Raw genomic sequence first — 8318 nt, 5'->3', positions numbered from 1 at the left:
CAGGAGACGTGAGGGGCGATCTCCTGACTTATAACTATGTATCCGTATCAATGGATAATATCAGCTTATTTAATGTTCATATTGCCGGCGAACACTCAATAAAAGTTCCAATTTGCACATATAATTTCTTTCTAGATGAAATTGACACCCTTCCCCAATTAACCCAGGGAGATATGATCTGGAGAAACAAATGACGACGCGGCCACGCTAGCTAGCAGCTCACCGTGGACAGCACTGAGGAAAAAATGGAAAATATAGCTTATCGCCATTGGGGAATCGGAAAACTGCCTTGGTGACAGGCGCGTGGAAAAACGGCAGCAAAAAGCAGGAATATTGGCGGGAAATGCTCGTCTGCTCGCGTTATAAACATTCGAACAGGGACGCATTTGTACGTCACAACGAATGTGTCAGATACGACACTTTCGAAATGATTTGGAGTGTTGTCTATGGAAGTGGATAGAAATACAGAAATGGGATTATAGACAGCAATACAAGAGAAAAGCCATTCTGGTCGGAGGGACATCACCGAAACCAGGAGGACAAGCGAAGGTCTATTACACTATTCATATGATATGGTCTTTGGAAAGTTAACACTTTTTAGACTTGTCATTATCTAGAGATAGATTTTATGACAATATGTTTGATTATATTTTATCACAGTAATAGCTTTGGTCTTACAGACTTTTCTAACAAATTACCGAGTTGCAAAGCGTTTGCATGCGTTCAAAACTTTCTATTTCAATTCTTCCTTTTTTCAAACTTTGTTCTAGTGTTATCGATTTTATGTTCGAGTTTTGGTTTTGTTTACAATTTGTTTTCCCTTTTTTTTAACGTTGGGCTACTGTACTGACCAATCTTGCTATGAGAGACACCACCTACGAGAGTCAAACACTTAAGCTACCCGTAGCGAGAGATACTACTATTTGGACGAAAGCCGTCGTTGGAGGAGAGAAGAAGCCAGGTTTCAGAGAGACAAACCCTGATATACATCATCTTTCAGAGTTTTAATGTTCAACTAGGAGGAGGATATTGATGTGGACACAATCATTAAGATTTACAAATCGTATTCAAGATTAAATATTAGAAACTTTTCGTTTACACTTGCAGATAACTGTTGGTTTATGGAACAATCTACCGTCAGATGATGTGAATTCAAGCACAGTTAAACATTTTGAGTATAAATTAGATGAACACTGGCAAAACCAAGCGCAGAAATACAGTTTTAAAGAATAAATCGAAATCTAAACGTCACAACTTTTGAAATATGTTTTTTCTAATTGTTTTTTTTTAATTGTTAATTTCAGAGCTGACAAAAAGTGTAAAATCCTATTTTTGTCAGAATATATCTTTGTATCTATGTACATTGTCCTTTAGTAAGTAACTTCCAAGAGCAAAATACTAAGTGGTCCTCATTGAAAGATACTCAAATAACTCATACCTTCATAAGAGATCGTTTTTTAGAATTACCGATATTTCAGTAATATGAAGAGGCAATCGTTCAGGAGCAATAACTGAAATAAGAAAGTTCACGACGAGAACACAAAAACTTGATGAATATCCCAATTAGGAGATACTAGTCACATTACATCTTCAGCACATACGCAGGCATACACACATAGGGAGATGTTAGCCAGGTGGCATAGGACAAGTAGTTAGCGACTGATAAGGCAGCTCCTGCGAATTCCTCAAAAATTGTATTGATTAATGTATTTGATAATTGTATTAATTGTATATCTGTGTACTGTAAAACGCTTAACAGTGGCCTATGTTAGCTAGATAGGGCGCTATATCAAATGTTGTGTATTATTAGTAGTAGTAGTAGTAAAATGTGGGACTGAAGTATTGGTAGGTATGCTGCTAAAAGTCCAGAAGTAACAAGTCAATTAGGAGATGCTAGAAAATGTGGGACTGAAGTGCTGGTAGGTATGGTGCTAAAAGTCCAGAAGTTACAAGTCAATTAGGAGATCCTAGGAAAATGTGGGACTGAAGTGTTGTTAGGTATGGTGCTAAACGTCCAGAAGTTACAAGTCAATTCGGAGATACTAGTAAAATGTGGGACTGAAGTGTTGGTAGGTATGGTACTAAACGTCCAGAAGTTACAAGTCAATTAGGAGATACTAGTAAAATGTGGGACTGAAGTGTTGGTAGGTATGGTGCTAAAAGTCCAGAAGTTATAAGTCAATTAGGAGATACTAGTAAAATGTGGGACTGAAGTGTTGTTAGGTATGGTGCTAAACGTCCAGAAATTATAAGTCAATTAGGAGACACTAGTAAAATGTGGGACTGAAGTGTTGGTAGGTATGGTGCTAAAAGTCCAGAAGTTATAAGTAAATTAGGAGATACTAGTAAAATGTAGAACTGAAGTTTTGTTAGGTATGGTGCTAAACGGCCAGAAATTATAAGTCAATTAGGAGATACTAGAAAATGTGGGACTGAAGTGTTGTGAGGTATGGTGCTAAACGTCCAGAAGTTTCAAGACAATTAGGAGATACTAGTAAAATGTGGGACCGAAGTGTTGGTAGGTATGGTGCCAAAAGTCCAGAAGTTATAAGTAAATTAGGAGATACTAGTAAAATGTGGGACTGAAGTGTTGGTAGGTATGCTGCTAAAAGTCCAGAAGTTACAAGTCAATGAGGAGATACTAGTAAAACGGGGGACTGAAGTGTTGGTAGGTATGCTGCTAAGAGTCCAGAAGTTATAAGTCAATTAGGAGATACATGTACTAGTAAAATGTGGGACTGAAGTGTTGGTAGGTATGGTGCTAAACGTCCAGAAGTTACAAGTCAATTAGGAGATACTAGTTAAATGTGGGACTGAAGTGTTGGTAGGTATGCTGCTTAAAAAAGTCCAGAAGTTACAAGCTCATAACTTCACAGATAACTGAGAAAACCAGAACAACCACACTTTATCAACATGTATAACGATATCGGGTTTCTATAGTATCAGAGCAAGAGGCCAAAATCGTAATTGTATACAGCACTGTAATGCATGACTTTAAAAGAGAATTTTTAAATAAGGAGGTGTCAAAATCGGATGGCCCAAGGCCGTGAAGACAGGTCTACAGAGATTCGAACTCGGAACAGCACGCTCATGGGTCGCAACCAGAGCCAAAATCGTGACACACGAGCTCGAGGTCACGTCACGAACCACTGGTAGTACTACAGGTATTTATAGCGTGTCTTAATGCATGTAGCTCAATCTATCAGATGTCAAATTTTCCTTTTTTCTTTTGTTTTATATTTTAAATAGAATCATGTATGCTGTCCCAAGATATATTGAAATATGCTGTTTCAAAACTTCAAACATTCTTCAAAGAAAACTCTCGTGTCTATAATTCTTTTACATCCGTAAACAATGTTCCATTTTTAAATCTAGTGAAACAATAATTGATATTGATTTTAAAATTCTCTTTTTTCATAAATGTGATTCAAAGTGAAAACTAGATAAATTCCCGACGGCTCAATTTTGCATGTCCTTTATGACAAAGAAATCACTTCCCATTGGTAATGATAGAAATGAATTTGATTTGGAAGATGATTAAAAAAACTGAAAAACATAATCGGAAATAATATTGATGTGTTGTAATATAACATTTCCAGTTAGGACGGTCATCACAAGTATCAACGTCAGCTGAAGACATCGTTTGATGACGTAATAGCTCAAGTATATACGGATATATACTGTAGCACGTGTACTTCACATAACCACCAGGAACCCCTCGTCTTTGGTTGTTTAGCTACCATAAACAACTCGCCTTGAGCGCAATTTACACGCGTTCTAACTTTTTCACATTTACTTACCTTTCCATACTATAAACCATAAAAAGATTGCAACTATGAACACATGACATTATAACTGGTTTTAGGCAAGATAAATACCATCCGGAAAATGGCAATTGCCATGAAGCATTCTTGGACTTTGGAAATTTAAAATGAATGCCAAATAAAAACAGTTAAATGCTTAAAAAATATTTATTCTTGAATATTCTAATACCGTTGCAAATAAATGCACACACAATTTGCTTTTGGTTCCAATAACTTACAGTTTTGTCGCCTTTTCAATTAAAGATAACCATCTGAAAGCAGGGTTACCAAGGTTACGAGATCTCGTGTTATAATGTTTACAATTCGATGGTTATGTCACAGCCCTGTAGACACTTTAACTGTGGGACTTCAACATCGGCGGGCAAATTTCAAATGTTCACATCAACGTCAAACACTCTCAATATAGTCGACGTCATTTCATATTGTGACGTCAACCATGTTGCCATGGACAAGAGATGTGGTAGTTTCCGGGGGAAGTACTTTAAGACTATTAAACCTGCGATTGACCTGCCTTTGGAACTTTTAGAATGCTATATGACCCTGAGATATGGATTAATATTAGCTACTTTGAAACTACATTATGTATATATGTTATCTGAAAATTCACAAGAATGAATTTGGAGGCACGGTAGTCTAGTAGTAGGACGCCTGGCTCGTGACCAAAGGGTTGCGTGTTCGAGTCACGCACGGCACTGTGTTGTATCTTTGAGCAAGATACTTTAATCCGCTTGTTCCAGTCTACTCAGCTGTTAATGAGGACGTGATTGGGCAGTGTTAGAATTGTTGAATGCTAGCTGTTAGCGCCGAAATGGCAGCTCCGGCTGTATGCTCCCCAGGGAGTTGAGAAAGGTATTGGCTGGTTGCAAAGGCCCTATAACCACAGATTATAATTTGTGGACCGCTTTGAGACGACCTACGAACTAGGTTGTGATAAAGCGGTATATAAGAACCTCGAATTATTATTAATATTATGAATATGGTTCTACCTAGAACAGCACGTTTGCTTATGGATGACGTGTATTACCCGATATACTTGTATGATTTAGAGGAAGGTGCAATCACTGTTTGGAGGCAACCAATTGGCAAACAATGAAAATCCAATTGTATGACTTTGGTACAGATTTAAACAAATGGATAAGTCATGCATAAAGTTTCAATTAAAATCAGTGAACCACGAGAGGTATTAAATGGTGTAGATACTGTAAAATAGTTCATACAGATTACGTAAGTCATTCTTTACGAGTAACATGCGGGAATGTTGATCCTTTTACTATAAGCTGAGAGTCAAATCTGTACAATTGTATGTACATTAGGGTACAATCAGGAAAACTTTATCACAGATAATAGGTGGATGGATATTGATAGAGATCCCGTTGTTCATGGTGAGAGTGGTAATATTGTTTTAAATACCGTGTTCGCAATGTGTCGATGACGGGTTGGCCCATTTGGGTACATTAAGATTTGAGATTAGAAGTGTTGAAATTAGAAAGTGCTTTTTATGGAACAACATATCTAAGATTATTTATGGCAACCTATGCTTATTTATTTTTGACCCAGATTTTATGATTTTTTCTATTTCTGAAAAACTACATTGCTGTATGATGCAGTGTATTTCTGTGTTGGCACACCGCACTGATTACCTAATTGTTATAAAGGTACGATCACCCGTAGAATACGTCTATCTTTCAGTAGTACAATACTTATTGTTAACATAGTAGGAACTGATTACGTCCCCTGAATGCCGTATGGTTGGCTTTTCAGAGGCTCCGATTTTTTTTCATAGAAAACGGTGTAAAAACCATCTTTTCGACCTCAAACTCGTCGGATGAGTTTCACAGTACATAAGAGTGGACTATACTAAGGACGTATCTAACTTAGTGAGTATATTGTACTGACATCTTACTATATTCCGATTTTCCAAATCTGAGACGTACACATGTATAGGTGAACACCACTCACACAGTGCATTTCAACTGTAGACCTACATCTCAGAATGTCGAGCCTTCTTCTCCAGCGCCCAATGTCTATTCATTTTAATCACAAACATGCCGAAGTATTCCAACTACTTTTAAAAGAACATCACTCTTTTTTCATGTGTAACGAATTGTACGTATTTAAATAGATTTGATAGATAAAATATGTACATGTTTAACAGACTGTTATATTAATTAATAGAATGTTTTTTGACCAACATACAAGTATTTTCAGTATTTGTGTATATTTTAGGTATGTTTGAAAGTTTCTGTCTATTTGTATTAAGGATATCCCAGTCAATGTTTAAGTCCCGAATTAAAATAAATTCATGTAATATCATAAACATAAATTTCAAACTACTTTTAGATGTCACCCGCAGTCAATATGATCAAAAATCTAACGCACTTCGCAAAATTTGTCGTTTCCCTTGACATTCATATTGACTATGAACGCCTCAATAAATTGTTCAAAGTTTGATTATTGCAATACTTTTGCATTGTCGCCATATCAACTTACGAAGGTCATTTATGAGTTGTGATACATTGCCTTAAAATCATCACGACTTAGAACCGCCACAACAACCAATAGTATAAAGCACAGCTTTGAACACTGAGACATGTTTAACACTGAGTAAATTACAAAGCGTGGAATACGGTACTACGTCTGACACCTCAAAAGTGGTATATTACACAGTTATTAATCTAAGCTTTATTTTACATTTAATATAAATTACAAAGTTTAAATTAAAACTTTATATTACATTTATATATTACGTTTTTTTAATTAAAGCTCTATAGCACATTTTAGATATTACCAAATTGTTGACTGAATCTTTATATTATTATAATTTAAGCTTATAATATTATTACAATAAGTATATTTCAAACCGTAAACTAATAAGGCCTAGTCTTTCTTTACACTCAACGTATTTAAGAGATTTACAAATAAGAACGAAGTCCCTGAATGGCGATAGTCATCTTGTTTATGGTAGATCCGACACATCCATCATGTACGATTGACGACAAATGTAGTTGTCTTATAGTCACTTGTATATTTATATAGAGGTTGTAATCCCCATGCTACTTGTAACCAGTTTGCTGAAACTAGCGCACAATATCGTCAATCCAACGCTACAGAAGTGACCCTCCTGACTATGATATCACCACCGTTCTGCTGTAGATACCCTGGTATTCCCGTTCTGTGTAATGACAATATAACTTTGTCTAACGTTATATTTGTTCATCCAAGCGCTTTTGCATTGCGTGTTCCCTGTTGTAGTTCACACGCGTGTTCAAATATTACATAAACTATATAGAATGTTTTAAACTCTTTTTTTTTTATAATATACACTTCCTAGAACGTATACACGTATATTAACAGTTAACATTTTGAAAGTTCTCTTCCTACCATTGAGCACGATCACCATGCTGGACCAAATTCATTATGTAGGAATTTCGTTTCAAAACTACTTTATTTCGTAAGTAATTCATACGTATCAACTAACTAGCTCAGTGAAACATTACAACTAGGAGCACTACAAACTACAAACTGGTTCCTGTCATGGCACTCTTACACAAATGCCCTTACGTGGTTTGTGTTAGAAAGACTAACGTTCCTTGCAACCATACGAACAAACAAATATTGTTCATTATATAGTATTGCCATCAAATAACCAAGCCGAATTCACATGACATTCATATCAGCTGTAAATACCATGACTTATATGTTGACGTCATCATTCTTATGACGTCATAATTGTACCGTTACATACCACTAACCCTCCCTGGACGTTTTATACATTGAACAAGCACACACTATACATACTCTGATGCTGAATTTTTTATTTAGCATGATATAATATTTATGATATTCAGATACTCCAAAACCGGTAAATATAAACATTAAACTGTGTTAATATGGTATATTTATTGCATATTAACACAGTCCAATGCTTTAGTTAACTAGGCCTAAAACGACCACGATTATCATAGTGTCCCTGCAGAAAAGATTTCACCTGACGTCGGGGTTTACCAGTTAACCTCACTCTGATGCGACCAAGGACAACAATGACAAATATGGTAAATGATTTGTTCCAAGGTTACAAACTGGTTCCTGTCATGACACGTTTCGTGCACTTTCCTGTGGCCATTAATAGCAATAAAGCCAATGACCTTGTAAGGAAGTTCGAATTCATTATTAACTCATGTACAAGTTTTGGAAAGAAAAAGGCAAAAATACCATTCAAGAATTAAGAGCTGTGCTTCTATAAGAGTTTGGTAAAAATGTTCTACTAGTAATCCGAATGTATACACTAGTTAACACCTTGTATAATGTTAAGCGATATATACATTTCAAAGAAATTACGCCAAACGCTTCAGCAGTTGTGGCCTGGAAAGTCTTTTGCTCAGGATGTTTTCTGTCCATGCAATGTCTTTCTCTCTCTTACATCCTCTACGATATTAGGGATATTAACTTAATGTGTTATTAGTATCATAAACAACAACAAAACTTGTTCTATAT

The sequence above is a fragment of the Mizuhopecten yessoensis genome, unplaced genomic scaffold, assembly GCF_002113885.1.
Source record: "Mizuhopecten yessoensis strain PY_sf001 unplaced genomic scaffold, ASM211388v2 scaffold11145, whole genome shotgun sequence".
In the NCBI taxonomy this organism is placed as follows: Eukaryota; Metazoa; Mollusca; class Bivalvia; order Pectinida; family Pectinidae; genus Mizuhopecten; species Mizuhopecten yessoensis.
This window is presented reverse-complemented; position numbering follows the sequence as displayed.